General features: G+C 37.4%; 1 long non-coding RNA gene across 2 annotated transcripts in view; it reads right to left on the reverse strand.

Moving 5' to 3' along the window:
* LOC111771643 (uncharacterized) overlaps window positions 1-24,258 on the reverse strand; it is a 642,377-nt gene that overhangs the window by 505,381 nt on the left and 112,738 nt on the right. The gene's annotated exons all lie outside the window — the stretch shown is intronic.

The raw sequence follows: 24,258 nt of genomic DNA on the forward strand, positions 1-24,258 counted from the left end.
TGAATGTGGGTGAATAATAAATATATCTCTTTTTCAGCTAGACATCTGGAACCTTTCTTCTGCAAACGAGATCCAGTCTGATCCCTTCTCAGGTAGGAGAGAGCATGCAGTACTCATGTAGGTCTATAAGCAGCCTAGTGTGAAAAAAAGAGCATGGGCTTTAGAGTAAGACAGCAGTGAATCTGAATCCTGCTCTGCAACTGTCTGCCTTTGTGACTTGGGACAAGTTAATTAACCTCTCTGGGCTTCAGTTTGCTCATTTGTAAAAATGAGGACAACAATAATAACTCAAAGTTTTTACAAAACTAAATGTGTTTATGAATGCCTGCTACACAGTAAATTCCAAATAAATGCTGCTCTTATAGGAACATTATTGTTTTTTATCACCTTCGAAATCGTTATCTTAGAGGAAGCCCTCTGCAGGTTCTCATGCTCCCCTCCACAACTAAGGCACATGCCTGACGCTCTGTTCAAACTCACAGAGCTCAGCTCTGAAGAGGAGCAGAAACCAGTGGCTATAGCCAATATGATATTATGAAATCATATGAAAGAAATTAACCAACAATAAAGAGACAAAAGACAAACCAGCTTGGAAGTGTAGTTAGGGTTGGGACAAAGACCAAGAGTCCCTCACATATGAGGGATATGCGAAGCAGGTAAACACATACCAGGGCCTCAACACAGTGCCTCTGAAGACCTGACATCTCTATGGGCACAAGCTGAACTATATTAGAATAAGCAATAAACCTCGGCCAAGAGCATGTGCACAAGCAACACAGCAGAAAGGGATGCAGCATGGAAATTATCAAACAATCGCCCTTCAATGAAGGGCAAGGAACAGAATTGTAAAACAGCTACAAGAGGAAAGGAAAAACAACCAAGAACTAAAGGCACAGAAAAGGATTATAGATCTGAATAATATTTATGAGAAGAGCTAACATTTATTATTTCCTAGGTGTCAGGTACACTATTAAATATTTAATTGCAATATATTATTTAATGCAGCAACCTTGCAAGTGAAGTACTATTATTATACCCATTTCACAGATGAAGAAACTGAATTGTTGAGAAAAGTTAAGTAACTTAGCTTGAGCTCTCTCTGACTTTGGAGTTCACCATGCTAAATGCTATATTGTCTCCTCTCAGTGTCTTCCCCAAAAGCATAGTATTTGATTTTTAAAATAGATTTTGAATCATTAAAATTCTGGATATTCTAATTAGAAGACCCAGGCCATATCCTGTGTGAATGGTTCTTAAAGGCCTCTTATCTTTGTCCCAGTGCTCATTGAGAAGGTGAAAGATTTTTATTAGGCAATATATTTGACCTAATTGTATGACTTTTCAGAAGGATGACTTTGACATTTCAAAATGAGATGGAGCATTAGAAGGCTACATATAGTTGGTATTTAAAAAAAGACAGCAATTTATGATGCTGCAAAAGAATGTAATTTTTTTCCAGGAAAAAAAGTCTTCTGAAAATTACCTGAATATATTATATATTTGCAATGCTGATAACACTGAACGGTTTTGGCAATAGTTGCTAACTCTGAATTTCATAAGTGCCTGTCAAAGAATCATTTCCATACACATCCACAACCTGCTCCACACACACACACGAACACACAGACACACATAGGTGTGCATGTACATAAACACACAGTAATATTTAACTCTTAAGCACAATAAAGACAGACTACCAATTGTTCTATGTACTGGTCTAAACGAGGGCCTGGCTGTAAGTGCACTGGGTCAGAGATCACACAGACCTGCTGGAGATATGAAGAAGCTCTAGCAAAAAATAATGTGCAATATAGTGCTAGGGGACTGAGAATGCTCCTGAAAGTAGGCAGTAGTCAAAGATTCATGGAAGCAAACCTTCAACTTCAGACAAGCCTATCAGCAAATTATGGGAGTTAGAACTTGGAAACTGCACTTAAAAAAGACTCTAACCTTAGGAAGACTCTTGGAGAGCAAAGTGGGAAGCTGTTCATTAGGATCTCACTTTTAGAGGCTTGTAACTTAAATTTTAAACCCAGGCAAAGTTTTTACCGAGGCATGGGTTAGAAATTTTGAAACTATCTTCTGTATATTCCACTTGAGCAAATGATTAAATATACTGAGGATGGTGGGATCTAAGTTTCTCACTATTGAGGGAGTTACAAATATGGAAAGGGAAGATTCTGAAATGTACTCTGTTTTGCTGAATTGGAATTGAAAGTACCAATATGAACTCATGCGGATGCACATATATATGGAGAGAGAGAGAAATATATGCCCATACAAAAATACATTTCCTTAGCTCAGTCTGCTGAAATAACCTAAAGGAAATGACACACTAATAACAATAGGCACATCTCAAGCCAGATCTTGGTTTCTAAATATTATTCTCCAATAAAAGGAACCAGGGCTCCTTGGAGAAATGGCTGATTCCAGGGCTGGGACAGAGAAAGTAAAAGATGTGCCTAGAACATCTTTTAGATCCAGAAAATAAGGAGGTACTTCAAGAATAAGGGAGATGTGTCAAAGGACACAGGAGACAGCTCACAGGGACAATATGAACGTTCAAATATATAATAATAGTGATGGCTTATATCCCACTTAATAAAATAAGAATCCATGATCCCAAATGGATATAAATAAATAAATGGGGGATAAGGGACGTTATATTCTTCTACGCTAAGAACTAATAAATGTAGAAATAATTGTGGATTTAGAAAATTATCAATGCATGCTAAAACCAACGACTGAAAGTTTGATGAGAAACAGAATGTATACATCCAGTCTTAAGGGACCTCCCTACAAATTACTTATTAAAGTTATAGTAGAGAAAGCTAGCAGACACTACCTTAATTAAATCATCAAAGCTAACATCACCAATGTTGGGACAAACCACTATTATAAGCTTCCTGATATGATGCCCTGAGGAGGACACAACATTACTTGTGAGATATTCCTGCCGAAAATCCATAACATGAATCTAAACATAAGGAAACATCATTGAGGGATATGCTGCAATGTAGCTGGCCTACACACTTCAAAAATGTACAAGAAACACAAAGGATAGAGGGACTGTTCTGAATTAAAGGGGACTAAAGAGAAATGGCTACTAAATTCAATGACTGACCCAAGATTGGATTCTGGACGAGGAAAAAGAGCTATACAAGATGTTATTGGGGAAACTGATGAAATCTGAATATTAACTATGGATTAGATAACAGTAGTATATCAACATTAAATTTCCTAATTTTTACAACAACTGTGGCAATGTAGGAGAATGCCCTTGTTCCTAAGAAATAGATACTGGGGTATTTAGGGGAAAGTGGGCATGATGTCTACAACTTATTTTCTCTCAACAAATGCATATATATATATGAGAGAGAGAGAAGAAAAATAGAAATAATTGGTGAATCTGGGTAAAGGATATATGAAAGTTTCTTGTTCTATTCTTGCAACTTATCTGTAAATATGAATTTACAGGAAAATAAACATTTAAAACAAATTTTAAAAACCTCAAGCAAGATTCTTGGGATTCCATCTTAGGGCTTGAATGCTTTTGAACATCCAGTGTATGAAGGCACTGAATCTAGAGACTAGGTAGGGGCCCAGACATGCAGTGGATAGTAAAGGAACCAAGTTTTTAGCAGTAGAGTGTAAAACAAAGACTGTCGGCAAGGAACAAGGGAAGAACTCAGTTGACAAACCAGAGTCAAAAGAGAAACAGCAGCACAGCTAACTCAGTGCTGAGCAGGTAAGTTACTAGTGTAAGGCTCTGTGCAGTCCTCCTGTCTGGTCACAGGTTTAACCCAAGATTCTGAACATACATGGAGGAGTTGCATGGCCCTGCAAAGCTAAGAAGGCTGCATGGGCTGGGAACCAAGTATATTATTCCAGTTAGTTTTGGGGGAAGTTTTACACAGCAGCACAGTGTAAAAGCCTGATTCAGCTGGAACCAGTTGTGGTATAGATCTTTACAGCTTAATACTATATAAGCTCCCAAGAAATAAAATTTGGAAAAGGTAATCAATCGTAGAGTTTTCAAAAGCATCCCACTTTGCCTTTCGCTAACAGATCATAAGACAGTGCATGGATAGAAACATGCTCTTTTTTCTTGTCCCACTATCTTTTGTGTCCTTTATAACCAGAAGATAAGAAAATAACTACCTTTATACTCTTGGTTCTCAATCATAGCTGCACTTTGAAATCACCTGGAGAGGTTTAAAAACTACCAACGCCTACGCCTCACCCCAAAAGGTTCTATTTCACTGGTCTGGGGTGGGGCCCAAACTCTAGCAATTTTTTTAATCCCCTTTGATGATGCTAACATGCAGCTAGGGTTGGAAACTACCAATCTGATGTTGGTTCTCAAAATTTAATTTCTGGACCACCTGTATCAGAATTATCTAGAGGATTTATTAAAAATGCAAATCCTGGATTTCACACCACACTTACAAAATCAGGATTTGGGAGGGGGCATTTTTTAGCAAGTTCCCAAGTGATAGTTTTGCTCACTAAGTTTGAGAACCACTGCTCTGGACTTTTGAAGAGCTCACTTTAAAAACGCCAGGTTACTTCTCCAGGGAATATATATATATATATATTTTTTACCACCTCTCAGTTCCCAGAATGTTACCTCACTGATCCTATAAAACTAGGTGCTTTTCAGAATATGATAAATTATGATAGATGAAATTTCTTGGGAGAGTTGATGCATTATGCAGAGATGATGCAAGGCTTTCATTCTGATTTTAACATAGAATATAGACATTTTAATATATTTTTGCTTGGGATTCTATTAGAAGTCAAATATTATGGAAGGCTTGGAGAATACTGAGGTGTGGTATTTCATCAGCAGGACTGCTGTCACCTGATGGTGATGAGGAACAATTTATCACTCTTGAGACATACCTTCCAGCAGAGCACAATTTCACAAATTCTTAAAATGGTGATGACTAATTTTCTTATATTCTGGGAGCAAACAATGCAGGTAAGAGAATTACATATGAGCTGATGAATATAAGTCCATGATCTGTTCTCTAAAAGATGAAGAAATAAGAGAGAGATAGTGTTCTGAATCCCGCAGTCAAGTCAAGAAGAAATGAAGATGATTTTCTGGAGAATAAGAAAACTACTTGGTTCAATCCACTAATTGTGCATAAAGATAGCCATATCATTATTGCTCAAGGCATTCCTTTGTGCCATCTCTATACAGAGAGGTAAGACATTAAAATGAAAGCTCACATGAGGGTCTTTTTCCAGAAAGGAAGTCGAAAGTATAGCTGAGGTCATTACACCATCAAAACTGTAACCAAAACTACACTTCCAGGTCTGAAATGACTCTGACCACTAATAAAAGATTAGATGACAGTGTAACATACTTAATGAGATAGGAAAAACATGTGTCACATTTTTGGAAACTTCTACTAAATGAAATCAGTTAAATAAAGCTCTAACGCTCAGAGAGTTAACTTCTGCTATATGGAAATCTTAGTTATACAAAATGTCCTTCTTAGTTCTTTGGGTATAAGTTTCATAGACTGTGTGAAGCGAACATACTGGGATTAGCTGTCCTCACTATCACCAAGCAATTGCATTCCCTTTGCTTCATTTGGCTACATTAATGAGTCCTAAGAAACCAACTAGTTTAACTCTTATTTACACTAAAGAGTTAAGCAAGATACAAAGATATTAACATTCTCCCCGAGTATACCAGTTCTATACAACTCCATCTGGGAATTGGCACAAAGAAAAATAAACAAGTTTGCAATCATTATCTTTAGATTTCTATTACCACAGATACATTTTTCTTTTATTTACCACTATGCCATGATTACAAGTTTCAACCTATAAAGTGAGAGGTGAGCCCAGATTTATGCTGTGAAATGCAAAAAGACTTTATAGTAATTCAAACACATTTTCATTTACTGTGGTTGTAATTTATGAAATATTATTCTATAATGCTGGACACCAGTCTTTCATTTCAACAAATACATTTTTTTTACAAAGCTAGGTAGATGATGAATCTTTTCTAACATATGCATTATATATATTTTCAGACAGAGATCTTAAATAAAACTGTGTTAAATGAAGTTGTCTACATATGTAAATTTCTAATGGATACTCAGTAACAGATAAAAAACACAGATGCAAATCTTCATGGAATAGAAAACCAGTGAGCAAGTGGAAAAAAGCAGCAATGAGTCAGAATGAGGAGAATGATTTACTCCATATCTTCCCTCACGCTATTTCAATCGAGTATTGGTTATTCCATAGAACTAAGGCTAGATAATGGGTATGGGGAAGATACTAAGAACATTCTTAAAAACTGATTATGTTCAAAATATTTGGAATGTTCTCAAGGGAGAGAAAGTCCAGCACCTTTAAGATGCATTTCTATAAATAATTTAGGCAGGGAAATGGTTCATAATCATTAGCAGATGCTACCAGTCTAGCTTAATCAGTAATCAGCCAGTTTGTTTGCTCCCTCTCCAAATCACAAGATAGCCTTTCTTTTCATTCATTCAGTAAGTAGTTTGTAAGCACCTACTATGTGACTGGCACTTCGATAGGCACTGGCAATACAGTCATAAGCAAGGTCGGAGAAGAGGGGTTAGGAGTCATCTGAGAAACATAACCTGGATGTTCAAAGGCTCACTCTGGTTAAAGAAACATGGTTGTCATGCTCTGTTGATCCCTGGGAGTATTAACAAAGTAAAATAACACGGCTGAAACAAGGACAATATTAGCTTCTAGAGTTAAAAAATTAGGCCATGGGAGGTTGGTAAAAAAGGGCACTAGGTCTTCATAGCATTCTGTGTTGTGTGATGTAATTAGTGTACATTTTGCATATGTGTTGTTTATCTCTCTTTTAATATCCTTATTTTATTGTGGTAAGAACATTTAACATGAAATCTACCCTCTTAAATTCTTAGGCGTACAATACAATAGTAGTAATACTAGGCAGAATGTGGTACAGCAGATCTTTAGAACTTATTCACCTTACATAACTGAGACTTTACACTCGTTGAACAGCAAAAGGAGAGTTGCTGTTTTGTTTACCTCTTAATGAAATGATATCTTAACAATGATTTTATATATAAAGTGTTGATCTCTTCAGTTTTATACATTGTCTATAGGCATTGTCTAGAGGTAGCTACATGAATGTATAAGCTAAGCATTCATTAGCTGCAAACTTCTGCTAGATCAGCCCTATTTTAGTGATACCAGCATCACATAAGACCATTTTATTGGAGCTGGGGCAAAGGACATTGAGAAAGCAAATATGCTGGCTTGGGATATTGATAGAACCAGGGTGAAATTAGCAGATGAAATCAGACACAATGGGGATCTAGACAGAAAGAGCTGGCCTGACAATGATAACCATGAGTGATGAACAAAGCTATCCAGAAACATGATTTCCCTAAGAAACTTTCTTAGGTATACACTGCAGTTATAATATATGCCTGTGATTTATCATCTGTAACCTGAGTTGCTTTGCACTGTTTAAAGAAGGTAATGTGAAGACAGAGGCAGAGATTGGAGTGATGTAGCCACAAGCCAAGTAATGCTGACAGCCACCAAAAGCTGGAAGAGGCAAGGAACAGATTCTCCTCTAGGGCCTGTAGAGGGAGCGTGCCCTGTCCACACTTTGATTTCAGCCCAGTGATAGTGAATTCAGACATCTGGCCTCCAGAACTGTGAGAGAATAAATTTCCATTTTTTTAAGCCACCAAGTTTGTGGTAATTTGTTGCAGCAGTCACAGAAAACTTTATACAAATATTTTACATGACCAACAGCTGGTCTGGGTGGTAAGTCATTAATGAGTGAGAAAAAGAGCAAAAGATGAGTTCCTAAGGTCATAACCCTGTGTAGGAGAGGAAGACATTTCCTCCACCCTCCTTAGGTCCTTCAGCCAGAAACAAATTAAATTCATATGAGACAGAATAACAGGAGAAAATTACACAAAGCTTTATAACATGTATACATGGGAGAGACTCAGGCAAACTGAGTAACTCACCAAAATGGCGGAAGCTCTCACCTTAATTACCACCCTCAGCTAAAGACAAAGGAGGATGTTGAGCATGGGGGGAGTCAGTTATGGGAGATTACCAGAAAAGTACAGTAAACAAGAGTAAGGTTATTATGCAGATTTAAGTCCTTGCCTTCTGCATTGATAAGAGTTTTTAGAAGATAAGGTCATCCACCCTTCTTCCTGGTACAGAGAGGGAGACACCTGTACAGATGGAGATTTCCTTTACAAATGTAAATGTCTCTTAACAAAGGGTAACTTTTTCTTTTCAGAGTTTCTCTTATGTCTGCAGTTTTTAAAGTAACCAGCCCAAAATAATCCTCATGCCAAAGAGACATATCTTTGCGGGGCCAATTCCAATCCCCCACATCTGAAACAACCCCTCAGGTGGTGGTGATAGAAGAAACCAGGATGCTCTGGACACTTATTATTGCTCCTAAGGTCTATTATAAAATTTTTATGAAAGTTGTAAAACCAGAAAATAAATCTATTCATTCTTCCCATTTCCATGGCTATTAGCTTTCAATATTTCTTATTTTACTTTGTTATGTCCTTTTCTTCCTGATGGAATCTTCTATGTACATAAATAGTTTAAAGAAATATCTCAGTTGTGGCTACAAAAAATAGTTTTCTTTCTTTGAAGACAGTTTTCCAAGAAAAATGGGTTATGGCTTTTCAAACCTGATAGCAGAGACGAAGTGAAAGATAAAAGCAAGAGGTAACCTAAGTTTATTGAAGGAAACAATGTATTTAGAGCTAGCACTGCTTGAAGATATTACCCTGGAACTCACACCAGGGCACCAATAGTCATGGCCCAGGAGTAATATAATTGAGAAAAGATGCATGGTTTGTTTGGGGAAGAATCTTAGATTATTTTATTGACAATAGGACACTTCAAACTCAACTCAAAGTTGTAGATACTTGCAAAGGCTTATATGAATCATGCCCATCTTCATGGTACACAATTCCCTCTTCATTCACTTCCACACACACCTCCACACATATTAGCATTGTACAACACACAATGAGAAGCTAAGTACCAAATTATACTTTTCTTTTGGATTCTTGGTATCTTATGACATCTAGTGCCCACCTATTAGAAGTAGAGAAGTTGCTAGATCAGTGGTGCTCAACATTGGTTGCATATTGGAATCACTGAAGAAATCTTAAAAACACTATGCCTGGGACCTAGCCCCAGAGATTCTAGTCTGTGGTATTGTGTGCACAAGAGGATTAAGTGTAGATAAGGTTGCAAACCATTTGGGTACCAAGGATATAGCCTAGTCCAGAGCTTCTCAAACTCTAATATACATGTGAATCACCTGAAGATCTTATGAAAATACCGATTCTGATTCATTAGGTGGGAAACGAGGTTCTATATTTCTTACAAGCCCCCAAATAATGATGCTGCTGGCTGTTGAGGGCTATACTTTGAGTAGCAAGACCCAAAATCATAGCTTCCCTATTTCTAGAAAGTGATAATATATGTTAGTAAAACACTGCCATTTCCAGCTAAGGCTGCTCCTAGCAAGAAACAAGTGGACTCTAGAGGCTCTGGCTGCTTCAGGCCCTACATAGCTGCCCCAGGTCCTACCCAGCCACCCCAGGACAGAGAGAAATGACATCTCAGCTCTGTGATCCATTTTGCTGAACACCATTGGTACACTTGTTGCATATCTTTGGCTTAGACCTATACATTTCATTACCAATATCCAATACCTATAGTTACGACAAATACCAGAATTAAATACATAGGAGAAAATATAAACTATATAGGCATTGCCAAAAGGAATGCTGGTCATAAGCAGGTGGTTCTATCCATAAATAAGGACATTTAGGATATTCAAGAGCTATAGAAGCACTGTCAATGTAAACAAAGGGAAAAGAAAAAGACCAGTGGAGATTTGAAATAGTTACTGAATTCAAACATTTGCCCCTTAAGCTATCTGCCCAGTATTGCTCAAACCAGTTTGTGTCTCTCCATTTGTAAACCTACCACAATACAACACCCAGCTATGTAGAGAGCAATACAAAAGGAATAATCAGGACTGGATACAGAGAAAGAATTTTAGCATCTCTGCAGCATTGAAAGGTTCACCAGTATGGGTCTGCGTCGTACTCTCTGGAGCCAGAAAGGAGATGTAAATGGATAGTCATGTGTTGTTTAATGACAGGGATGTGTTTTGAGAAATGGTTCATTAGGCAATTCCATTGTTGTGTGAATATCACAGAGTGTACTAAAGGAGAACAAAATTTGTCACCCCAAAATGCGTCTCTTTAACATGAGGATTATCTTAGGCTAATTTAGAAAGTTTTTCTTGTTACTTCCCCCTTAACTGCGTAAAAGAATTCAGTTTAAAAAAACCTGTCTCAGGAAGCAAGCTATCACCTTAGCATAACAGAACTAGATGGTAGACAGGAAGGAACCTAGAAAGGCCTGTTTGTTGAGCACCCTTCTGTGTTCTTCTGTTTCTGCATGGCCAAACACTTGTTTTCCAAACGTTTTCTCATTTTCACCTACCTATGAATTGCCTTCCCTCCCTTTGAAGTTCCTGACTCTCTCCACCTCCATCTTCTTTTGCCTTTAGCTGAGGATAGTATTTAAGGTGAGGGCTTTGCACATTTGGCTGAATTACTCAGTTTTCCTGGGTTTCTCTTATGTATACGTGCTATTAAACTTTTGTTTTTCTCCTGTTAATCTGTCTCATGTCAATTTAATTCTTAGACCAGCCAAAAGGATCTAGAAGGGTAGAGGAAAGTTTCTTCCTCCCCTACAGTGCTTACACAAACCTAGATGGTATAGCCTACTACACACCCAGGCTATATGATACTAATCTTATGGCACCACCATAGTATATGTGGCCCATCCTTGACCAAAATGTCGTTAGGCAGCACATGACTGTATACTATTGTTTGTAGCATGGATGACAATGAAATACCTTTCTAACTTTCTCAAATTAATAGCTTAAAATGTGTTTCAACATGTTGGAAGAGGAAAAAGTTTCTATATAGTTAAATTTTTTCCTCTTAATTGCCTATAAATCTTACACTTATTTTTATGAAAGGTAAAATTAAATTATTACTGCCACCAACCGGGTGTCTTAATTTGCATTTGAAAAAATGCAGAAGAAATGTTACGGATAAAAATTTAAATAAATAGTGACAGTTTCTAAGAGTTCCTGAGCATCCCCAAAATGCTATGCCTATAAAACCTCTTGCATATAAATATTGCTAAACAGAGGTATCTCATCTTCTGTGCAGACTCAGTTTTAATGCCATGAAATTAATCTGACAGTGGAAGATATGTGCCCCCAGATTCCCATGGGCCACGTCTATTAATAATTAAATCATATAATTTTGTCTCTTTGTTTATATTCTTTGTTGTTCCACAATAAGTAAAAATAAAATTGATGTGTTCAGAATGGAAAACAATCTTAAAGACCTTAGCTGTCATATTTTATACATGTGGAACTTGAAACCCAAAGACCCTAAGTGGTTGGCCCAAGATTATATAGCTCAATAATAACATAACCAAGACTAGAACCAAGTTCTTTTGAATCCTTGTTCAGTGCTCTCTATAACAATGAATTAATATATGTCAGCTAAGTTTAAGAAGATAATTATAGAGATCTATGAGATGGTGAAGCAGGTGTACCCTGTGTCTAAGCTGTTCCCTAGGACAGTACCATTAGAATGTTGCCATTCTTTATCAGGCATCACCCAAAAAGGCAGAAAAGCTCTGGACTACTCTAGAAAATAGATATTTGTAAGGCTGTTTGACAAGGATTTCAAAATTCCTAAGTGAGCCACTGTGGGTAACTTTTCTGGCAAGAAACTATCTACTTAAATCATTTATAAATTTGAAAAGCCCAATAGGGGTATCTGATTGGTAAGTAGAAATAGAGATTCACTTAGGTTTTAATGAAAACGTTTCCCCATTCTAGCTGATGATTCATGTGGTAAAATTTCTCTTCTGATTTCTCTGTCCGTCCATTCCTGCAAAGGTCACTGTTGTATGGGTCAACATCATTTTGTTGACAACTTCTAATAGTATCAGATTTTATTGCTCATATCATGTCACACAGGAGAAAAAATTTTTTCTCGACTATGAGAATCTTTTTTTCATGATTATTATTCAAAATAATGAGTTGCAATCCTTCAGGAACTTGAGTACAGCCATGGGATCGACTCCCAACATTGTTCCCTCAAAAATACTCTATGAGATATATTTATTTTTAAAATAAAATTTTATTTTATAGAATTTGGGAGGCTATATTTGTTCATACACTGGAGTGTTATAAAATCATTCTTTAAGGTTATCTCCATTAAAAACCAAACATCTATCCATTATTAGAATTATTTCCCCTTTTACATAAAGGAAGTCTGAAAATATTAAGAATCAATGACGTGATATTTTCCAACCAAATATACCCTAACTATACTTTATTTTCCTATGAAAATGTGTAATTTCAACATAAGTCAAAGTGTAAATAATAGAGTGATCAGAATTCCAGAATCAGCATATATTTGAATTGTCCAAGTGTTTTACATGTAAGAGATGCTGTTTTTCTGATATTTTTGAAGATAGTAAAGTTAAAATTGGAATCTGTTCTTTGGGATTTAAAATTGAGTAGTGATTGTAAAGACAACCATAAAATTTGTTATTCATTGGAACTTTTTATCTCCCCCTCTTGTATACTCTTGAGGTCTCTGAGAGGCTTCCTGCCCAGGTTCTGAACAAATTGAAAACTAAAACACAGGAAGGAAAGGGAAAGAACCAAAATATCACCTTTGTTATTGATGGAGTATAAGCTGAAGGATGTAGCTTTATTTCTGTTCATCAGGTGGACTTACTAATTATAAACCCTGGAATCAGACAAGCAAATTCACTGATTCATAGCAGCACTGAACGTGGATCGGGCCCCTTCCCTGTAGGGGCAGAGCACAGTATGTCTCCCTGCAGACGGGCCTAGTCTCAAAAAGGAGAAAGAGCGAGCTTAGCCAAGTGTGCCAGTTGTTTACCAGTCACCTACGTCATTCCGATTCAACTGAGGCAGAGTGATTAAAAGGCGTGTAGAACTGCCAGGAGTTTGTTTAGATAATTCTCTCCTCATGGAATCCACAGAAGTTGGGAAAAGGTATCATTCCCCTCTAACATAAACTACACAAGATTTGACCCAAGTCTTGTTAAGGCTGCTTTGTCTCCCTCTATACTTCACTCTGTCGTCACTCTCCTCTGCACGTTTACCACTTCCCCATGTTCTCATTCTATTTACCACTAGGGCAAATAAGGATCTTCTGGTTCGAGTGGATAAGGTGATGGAAGGCAATTAACGGAGAACCTTGATAGATGAACTAATGGAGGCTCCCCAGTCTTTTACAAAACTGTCATAGAATCGAATGGGGAAGGTTGTGGTAGCAAAATGAGGGGAGAAATAACAATACTTTGGTGAGGGACAGAAGCAGGTTCATGCAGCAGGAGCCAGAACAGATGAGCCAGTAAATCCTGATAGAGGCACTAGCCTTCTATAATTCTACTATTTTCTACATGTATAAAAAATGTCTTGACTCTTTCCTAGACATTAGCTTGACTCTCATGACATGAGTTAAACCATATGGCCAATAAAATCTAAGATTCTCCCAGACAGAAACAGCTATAGCACCAATAAACTAGAATGGACTAAAAAGATACAGAATGAGTACAGTTCTCATATGTAGATATATTCTGCACATGTAGATAACTGGAATATAATAAATGAATTGTAAATATCTCCATCAGGTCCATAAATATGCTATTTTAGAGGTTAAAATGTCATTTTCAACAACCTTCATTAGAAAGACATTTTCTAGATTACAAAAGCTTTGCACTTTAAGAAGCTGTTCCATAGTAACAGTGTGTTATTGATGTGGGTAAAATGTCCAATTTTCTAAGGATAAAGAGTCAGAGGAGAGAAAAACTAAACAGAATGCAACTTTTCAGCTCTGTTCTGTCATCAGGCGGCCACTCTCTTTCAATAGTCCTTACTGTTCTGCACCAGGAGACCTTTGGGAAATACTACCTTACAAGCCATGGCTTAATGGCCATTTGCCAAGTGATAATCCTCTCTTCCTCTGGGAAAATAGATGGACTTGATAAACTGTCAGTAACGGGGCTTCATACACAGGCTGTTTCACTCACAGTGGTAATTTAATATTATGGCCAAGACAGGAAAAAACCTAACACGCTCTTCAAAATCTTAATATCTTGCTCTCTGTTCTGAGAATATTTGCACACTTCTACTTTGCAATATTTCTCTTAGAGACCATAGGAAACCCCAAGTGAGAAAGTGAATACTTTTAGTACCTGATATCACTGTCAATTAACTCATGTACAAAAAGAAAAGAAGATGGACTTGTTCCCTAGGTAGCAGTCATAAGGTTGGGTTCAGAGAAAATCCTTTGTCTCGTCAACCTATACAGAAAGAGTCGAGTACAGCAGGGGTATCTTCAGTGTTTGAACTTCTGAAGTAATTCAAAGAAAGATAAATTACCAGGAGAAACCTGAGAAACCAGAACAGAGATTACCTGATTAATACTTATTATCATCTTGAGTAGGAAACTTAAAGGTTTTTTTTGAAAAACTCATTTGATTCATATCTGTCTCAGAGTGTTAAATCTATCATTCTCTGCCTTATAAATAAAAGAAAGAGTAAGTTAATTAATTTCGGGCTTAGAAAAAAGAGAAGCAAGTCTCCCCTCAAACACTCCTCCATCTTCAACATCTTACTCTAACTCACTTAGTTTGCCTATACCCAGTTTTAACTTACATGTATTTTGTAGAATCTTCATAACTGCCCTATGAAGTGTGCAAAAAGTTGTTTTAACTCACTAATTCATTACTGAGGCTTCCACTGTTTTATCTCTAGGCTTCCTGACTAGAACTGTGATTTCTGGCAGCATAGTCATGATAGAATTGCACTATGAAACCATTTGGATAGCCCAGAAATTTGCCCTATACATTTATTCTTTTGAAATTCACTGGTCTGTTCTTTCACAGAATCATCAATAAATTCATAGCCCCAAAATCGTATTCATTAAATGATTGTACTTATTTTTTAATGTTCCAATGCACTTTGTCAAACAATCATCTGGAAGCTTTGATAGTCTTAAACAGAACTTTTTAAAAATTCAAGTACTCATGCTGAACGGGTCTGTTATTTCTAAAGTATCTTGTCTTTATTAGCAAGTCTCTACACTTTCGCTGACTCACACTTATTCTCAGTCCTAAACTTTGGGTGCATCAACATTCTCTAAATTAGACTGGTTTGCCTAATGGCTACCTTACACTCCAGTAAACAAATGTGATGTAATTTTAGTTTACGTAAGTCTGTCCTAATTAAATTTATGCAAGGAATGTGCATTAAGTTGCTGGGCTAAAAGATGTTAGAATGGAGTCGAGCTAGAAAACAAATGATAGTCTAACTTAGCTTGAATTTCCAATAACTCAGGCTAAGTTGGTACTTGCCTAACAAAGTAGGAAAAATATTTTTAGAGAGGCTTCTGAAGAACAGCACATTAATGTAGTAAATGATGTGATAGTATCTATAAAAATATATACAATCTTTCTTTGGAAAATATCTTTGAGAATATTTTTCTGGTTATCTACCATTTATTATTCATGTTTCTCTTCCCAATAATAATCATAATAGTTAAAATATTTGTTGAGCACTTATGTGCTAAGGACAGTACTTTACACATGTTTTACAGAAGCCTCACAAGTGCCCTATGAAGTGAGAACCATTAATATCCCCATTATATAGCTGAGAGTATAGAGGCACAGACAGTCAGTGATTTGGCTAAGTTCAGAGCTAAAAAAGTTAATAGCCAAGATTTTAACCCAGACAAACTCCACAACCCACACCTTTAACCATTATATTGTTTCCTTTTCTGGCTATATACCTGTGTGTATATGTGCATGCATGTGTGTGTGTGAGTATGCACATGCATGCACACATGCACATATGTGTGCCAAGTTTAAAAGATAACATGATTAGAAATATGTCATGCCTTTCTTTGCTAGTGCTAAAGCAAAATAAAATTCCTAGGTAATATAGTGTGATGGTTAAAAGCATAGACTGATAGTCGAGGTTTGAATTCCAACTCCTCCATCTTTTACCTTTACATACTTGAGTAAGTTACTTAACCTAGTTAAGCCTCGATTTCCCCAGCTACAATACAGTAATAACAAGAACAATACTTCATGAAGTTGTTTTGAGGAAAGGTAACATCACGCACAGGAAAGAAACATTTATTGACCATCTGTACGCCAGGTCCTGTACTAGGTTCTCATTGAGTCCTCTTAGCAACCTTATAAGATAGGTATCAACCTCCTTCATTTTAAAAATGAGGAAACTGAAGTTCAGAGAGAAGTGAGTTACTCAAAGCTACAGGATAGTAACTGGTAAATCTAGGATTGGAATCCAACCCAGATCTGTATGGTCACAAAGCCTATGCACCTTCCCACTAAACCACTTTGTTTCTAAGATGGAGAGAAGTGGGTACTAGTAGGGAAGACAGAGTGGCAAAGACCATTTTGAATTCACAACTTTGCTGAGGACTGGCCCAGTTTCTATTTCTTTTTTTTTTAATTTTGAGGAAGATTAGCCCTGAGCTAACTACTGCCAGTCCTCCTCTTTTTGCTGAGGAAGCCTGGCCCTGAGCTAACATCCATGCCCATCTTCCTCTACTTTATACATGGGACGCCCACCACAGCATGGCGTGCCAAGCAGTGCCATGTCCACACCCGGGATCCGAACCAGCGAACCCCAGGCCGCTGAGAAGCGGAACGTGTGAACTTCACCACTGCGCCACCGGGCCAGCTCCCTAGTTTCTATTTCTATTTCTAGATGTGTTTGGGAGCAATGTGTGTTGACTAAGTTTATTTTCTTGTCTGCCCCAGCTATCAGTGGACCACTTATACACTATCAGCTCTTTGCAACAAAAAATTGGTCTGATGGGGGAGTAGACACTTATTCATTCATTTACACATTCATCTATCAGACATTTACTGAGCCACTTCTATGTATCAGGCGCTGTGTTAGATGCTGATGATACAGAACTTTAAAAAAAAGCTCTTAAAAATAAGGAAGAAAAACAAAACAGTACCTGTCCTCAAAAACCTACTTGCATTAGGGCATGTGTGGCAGGAGTAGACAAAGGGAAGCCATTTATACATAAGATACTTCTTCTTTCTTGCTTGCTCTCAGAGTAGAATGGTACCTCTGAGGATTGGGGCCACAAGATGAAGGGAACCAGCTAAAATGGTTCCAAGGGAGTAATCTCCTGAGACCCGATGCCTGAAGGACTGGGAATGGAAAACCATATGAGATCTTAACATTCTGCCACGTCTTTCCAAAACTGGATGAAATTCCCCCTTTTTGATTGTGCCTTCACATAAAGAAATAGACTGAGTGTATTTTTAGAAGTTTAAGAAAGTTAAACACTTAATTATTTAAGTTGTTTTAACTTTCTTCTCTTGTGCCAGTTTTCACAAATGCAACAGACAAAAGAAAAGGAGCTATTTCAAAAGCCATACCAAAAAGAAAGAGTCGTCTTAGAGCCAAGAGATCACAGGGCCCAAATCACCAAGTGGTTCTTAAGCTAAGGCTACTTTTCCGTCAGTATTCCTCATGAATGCGTTTTTTCAGTGCTGGGTTATATAACCAGCTAGCTGCCTGCATCCACAGCATGAAGTATGTTTTGTTTGGATTCTCTTCAGTTAAACGACATTATTGCTAAGAATATGGGCAAGAAACAAATTCCAAAAATATGTAGCCCATTCCATCCTATTGATTACATATTTTTGCAAAATAACCTGAACCTAATCAATAAAGCCAACTGGTCAAAGGATGATTACAAGTAAATAAATTCGTGGAGAAGGAAGGAGGATATAGAATATACATGGGAACAAATCTGACTCTAGAAAAACTCTTGTCCCAAATTATAAAAAAAGAAAAGATGTCCTGCTGAAATGAATGACTAAGTAACACATTTTCCTGCCTAGATCTCTTAGCTTGTAAGTCATTTTAAATGTCAAAGCTACCAAGGTCATCTTTGATAGTGTGTGTTGTGTGTGTATGTTCATTTGAAGCCCCACATTTTCAAAAGTCCGACATGTTCCAAATTGCTGAAATTCCATACAGAGTTCTAAATAATATAATCCTCGGTACAAAGTTAATTCACCCACAGTATAGGGAATTTCAGTACCGACAAGTACTACTGTTAATATCTGAAAGAAAATGTACATTTCCTCATATCTTAAAATGTTTCTTTGGAAAAAATATTTTTGCCTTATCTAGCTAGGAAAAGAATAACATTTAAATACAGAAATCACCTTTTTATTTCTGAATTTTTCTTACTTAGGTTATCTTTCCCTAATACTTTTTTGTTCTTTGGCAGCTAATTGATCTTCCTTATCTTATATTGCCACCTATTGGTAAATCAGAAATAGTGCAGATTTTAGAACTTCTAGAAATATGCCTAAAGCTCACTTCACTTGGTAGTGAAGTTTGATAGGCAGCAGAAAGAGATCATGCTTTTGCCCTTAGAATTATTTATCCCTAAGAAAAAGGCAAAATTTAATCATTTTCACTATTTTTTTTGGCGACAAAGATTGGACCTGAGCTAACATCTGTTGTCAATCTTCCTCTTTTTGCTTGAGGAAGATTGTCACTGAACCAACATCTGTGCCAATCTTCCTCAATTTTGTATGTGGGTTGCTGCCACAGCATGGTTTGATGAGTGATGTAGGTCTGTGTCCAGGATCCGAACTTGCAAACCCTGGGCCACCAAAGCGGAGCACTCAAACTTAACCATTACGCCACTGGGCTGGCGCCATTTTCCACTATTTTTTCATCCAGAGTATTGGATTCATGTGTTCTTGGTGGCAGTTATTTAGTAAATCCATTTCCCTAGATCTGGGGAACCACACAAATATAAAAATGGATGATTTGGGCTTCTATATTAGAGCGTCCCGGTTTAGAGGAAGAATGAGCAGAACTTTACTTCTCTGTAACACGAAGAGAAAGCTTCTGTAGGGCAACTATGTCCTTTCCAAGGAAATAGCAAATCAGCACATAGTTTTGAAGACCTACATTTGGTAAGTTTTACACGTAGCCTCGCATGAAGCTGAAGGAGTGGACGGAGGGGCTACCAGTTGGCAATCACAGAGATTTAGTTCTAGAATAATCTGTGTTCCTCATCTCTGTAGGGATAACTCTTTTACTCTTGATCTGAGTTCAGGGCTGGGAGCCACTCCCAGCACGTGGGTAATGTGAATGTGGATCTCCCAGGTGTGTTCCCTCTCATTATGGTTGTAAGACATGGGATTGAATAGGAACAATTTAGAGAAGCTACTTCCTATCCACGGCTGGGGGTAAAGAGCTCACTGCTAGCCCTTTGCTGATTTCAAAGCAGTCAAAAAAGCCTGAAGTGCCTGCTGCAAGAGAGAAAAAGAGAGATATCTGCATCAGGATTCTTCATGTCTACACAAAGCATCATATCCAAGTTGAGAATAAGTTGATAAAGAGGATACACTGGATACAGGAGAAATTCTTGAGTCCCAGAACCCTAGGAACATTCCACTTATTTACAACCTTCTTCCCTTTTTATCACCTCATCCTTTCCCAACACCATTGATCACACTTCTTCTATGATGGATTAATAATGAAATACTATAAAATAACAAGAATCTGTTGAGTTCTTTAAAAAGCTAGGAATACTACACATGTACAAATAGGTCTCTTGTTTTCTAGTATTGAATCACATGATTATACTCAGAGAAGAAATGTTGGATCATAAACAATCAAAAGAATTTCTATAATGTAGTCTTCATAAGGCTGAGACCATAGGATAATTTTAATAATTCACTGCCACTATTAAACTGATTAATTACATGGAAACTAGGAAGAACTAGAATACTGGGGAGATATGCTTCGCTTTTAGCAGCGAGTATATCTTAAAAGGAACTGTCTTTCATTTTAGATCTCTAAAAGTAAGACAAACATCTTTGACTCATTTACATACAGACTTTTCCTGAGTGTTGATCAACCAGATGGTTTCTAAAGATCCAGTAAATAGAGGCTCTGTGGATTTACTTAAGCACAAGAGAATTATTCTTTAAAGAACAGACAACTCAGGAAATGCACCAAGGCAATCACTCAGCATAGCATCCTAATATCCCTGCACAAGAAACAGAAAGCCTTCGCTATTTAAATGGCACCTCTATGATTAGGAGACACAAGGATCTGAGCCCCTCAAAATGTAAGAGTTGAAGATAATTATATTTGTAGAAAACTTTATTCGAAGTTCTTCTCACTCAGGTTCATTAAACATTTTCCCAAAGGCACTGAGTGAAACAGACTTCAACTCTATTTGTCACTAACAAATAGAGTTGCTTTCATTCATTTAAAAAAGGTGGATATTACAAAAGATGAGAAACTTGTTTCTCAGACCTGAGAATGGGATGGTTCACTTAGGACTCTAGGAGACAGTCTCTGTTAAGTCAGGCAACAACAAAGATAGTGAGCATTTATTAAGCTCCAAGTGCTGTGCTAAAAGCTTTTGATCCTAATAACATAAGGAAGATACTATTATTATCATCACGTACCATGTAATTTGCCCAAGGTCACTCCTCTAAAAACTGGCAAAGCTGATACTCAAACCCAGATCTGTCTGAGCACAAGTCACTACGCTATCCTGCCTCATCATCTGAAAGTAAGAGGCAGTTCTGTGGATGAACAGTTCTGGGGAAATCTGCAAGACTTCCCAGAGGAGATGCTCATCTCAGCTAAGACCCGAAAGACAAACAGGAGTCAGTCAAGTAAAGTGGGAACAGGAAGGCTAAAGGAAACGTATGAGAAGGCCTAGAGTAAAGAGAAAAATAGGGTTTCTTTTAAGAACTGTGAATAATTCAATGCAGCTGAAGCATAGTGTTTAAGAGGGATAGTGAGGGGAAACCATGGTGAAAAGATTAGGAGACCATGGAAGACATTATTTGCCAAATTAGAGAATTTGCAATTTACCATGGAGGCAATGGGAGACTCATTTTAAGCAAGCAGGTGACATGATCAGATTTGTGTGCTTTGTAAAATGTTCACTCTGGATGAAGAGAACAAAACAGATGGGGAGGGAATAAGAGTAGATATAAGAACAGCTAGGGGCTGCTTCAATTATCCATGAAAAGAATTATGGTGAACAGAACTTAAATAGTGGCTGAGGAGATGGTGAGAGAGGAACAGATTTGAGAGAGATTTGGGAAGTAGAAATGACAGGATTTTGAAACTCAATGTGGGAGATAAAGAAGGAGGAGGAATCAACTATGACTTTTAGGTTTCTGCTTCAGACCCCCTGATGGATACAAAACTGAGGCTAAGAGAAAGATTTTGGAGATTACGGATTTATATATACCTGCTGTAATCCCCTCTGATGAGTTGTCATTGGCCTTTTTAAAAGATCCTGTGGGGAAACTACAAAGTCTCCTACAGCGCTAAAACACTGAAATATCTTCATTTGATTTCTGTTCACAGGGTGCATTGTATTCATATGATGTTAGGCACTGGGGAGGGATAAGAGAAAGAAATACAAGCTATGACATCTCCCCTCTAATAGTTTGTTGGGAAGACAAAAGATACAAACCTGAAAATATACGATCTAATGAAAGTGACTGCCAGAATAGGTGAATATGTACCAAAATCAGCTAACGCTTTTACAGTATAGTAGTACAGTAGTAGGTATATTAGTCTGGATAGGCTAGCTGATGCTGTCACTTAACCCAATAAAAGTCTACTGCAGGTCCAGACGACTCTTGAGAACAGATGTCCGCAACAGGATGGCTAGAATTCTAGAATTCTTCAGACTTAGGGTATTTTTTCTTCTCTGGCAGAGCAAGTCAGGAGGTTAACTTCAAGGTGGTGGTGATGTGGGCAATAGCAGATAACTAGGAGCCTCCTGTGTGCCCAGAAGTGGAAGGGGATCAAATATTGCTGAACTGTTGTAACATCTACAACACTCTGTGCCAAGCACTAAGCTAAGTCCTTTGTAAATATTAACTTCTTTAAATTTTACTGAAAAAAATGAGTTAGGCACCATTATTAGTCCTGTTGTACAGATGCAGTAACAGTCACAGCAAGGGTAAGAAACTTGTCCAAATTCGTATAGCTAATAAATGATAGAATTAGGATTTGAACCTTCGGTATGCCGGCTTTACAGTGCTCTCTCTTAAGTGTTCTGCTATGCTGACACACATGACTACTCTTCGGCTTATTCGAGAGGTAGAAGAATCAATATAGGAAATTGCATGTCTTAACTTGGACTTGTGAATGAACAGGGTGTGTCTGGGGAACAGTGAGGAGAATGGCCTCCCTGAAACAGGGTGTTGGTATTGGCAAGTAATGGAAAATAGGGTTATTGAACATCAAATCCATCTGAATGTAATTCAGAACATGCTGGAGTCCATCTAAAGAATCTGCATGCAGAGCGGCTTCACACAGAAGCAGTGAAGCGAGAGTTGCATACTGCACCCTGCCCTAATACATCCAAATACACGTGTGTACACACACATACGTTTTACTATGCTGAAGCCACAAAGCCACCATTAGAAGGTTGTTCCTTTGCTCTCAGCGCCATTAATAAGTTAATAAATATGTATTGAGTCCCTCTATGTTCCAGGCACTGTACTTAGGTTCCAGTGACTAAGTTAAAGATGCCTAGAGACACCATGCTAGTGACATCATAGTGAACAGCAACAACAAAAAGCACAGTCCCTTCAATTTATAATCTATCATCCTTTATCAATTACAATTATTTGGTTACAAGTAACAGAAAATTACTCTGGGTAATTTAGGCAAAGGAAAATTTTTTTTAAAAGAGAGCACAACAACAGGAGACTGGAGATCTCATCTGGAATCTTGAGAGCTTGGAAGCAAACTGCAGAAACAATCTGGTCAGGGCCTCAGTACTGTTTGGAGTGAATGAAGGTCACTGATTTTCATTTTTGTTACCCTCTATTAGAAATTCAAGTTCCAGGAATGGAGCTTCTGCTTGTCTAGCTTGGGTTATATGGCTGCCCTTTATTTAGGAAAAGAGCGGCCCAATTAGAGTACCACCAAACTGTATCAAGTTGGGAAGAAGCGATTCCTCAAAAGGAACGTGGGGTACATTCAGGAAGAGTGAATGGATGCTGCATATCCAAAAATGAACTAATGTTTGGTGCAAATTTGTTAAATTCAGACCTATGAGTGACAAAATTTTTTCCATCAATGCATCCTTAACAACAAAGGCTAGTAAACTCCTATCCCTAGTAATCCAAAGGGCATAGCCTAAAATAGCCAGCCACAAGGACACAGACACACACACACACACACACACACAGACACCTTTTATCTTTGAAATTCATATGCATTTTTTACTCTACTTTATAAACTATATATCTTTATATTAATATAAATTTGAGAAAGACAAGTAAACAGCTATGGTGCTTGTAATAACATCTAACATTTATTGAGCTCTTAATCTGGAGCCTAACATATACACATTTATTGTAATACACACAATTGCATACAATATTTTAAAATGGGAACTATTATCCTTATTTCACAGATGAAGAAACTGAGGCTCAGAGAGACTAAGCAACTTCTGCACAGTTAACAAGTAGTAGAACTGAGATTTCAGCCCAGGCCTGTGAAATTTAAAGCTTGTGCTCTTTACCTCTATGCTATCTTACGTATTTATAATTTATAAGCACTTTGGGTTTTTGGGTTGTTTTTTTTTTTTTGAGGAAGATTGGCCCTGGGCTAACATCCGTGCCCATCTTCCTCTACTTTATATGTAGGACACCTGCCACAGAATGGCTTGCTAAGCAGTGCATAGGTCTGTGCCCAGGATTAGAACCAGCAAACCCCAGGCCACTCAAGTAGAGCACGTGACATTAACCGCTACGCCACTGAGCGAGCCCACAAGCACTTTGCTTTTTATTTACAGGTAAATAGCATTGCTCTTTTGGACATACTAATAATGGTAATTTTAAGGATCTTTCACTATTCTAAAATTTCAAATAAAAGTCACTCTTTCAAGCTATCACTGCACTAGAGGCATCTACTTTTACAGTAATTGGTTTAGGAATCTTTTATTCATGAATCTAAAAATAATTTCTTACTCTGATAAAATAATTTAAAAAGCTATTCCAATAGCTTTA

Source organism: Equus caballus, chromosome X (assembly GCF_041296265.1).
Source record: "Equus caballus isolate H_3958 breed thoroughbred chromosome X, TB-T2T, whole genome shotgun sequence".
Lineage (NCBI taxonomy): Eukaryota > Metazoa > Chordata > Mammalia > Perissodactyla > Equidae > Equus > Equus caballus.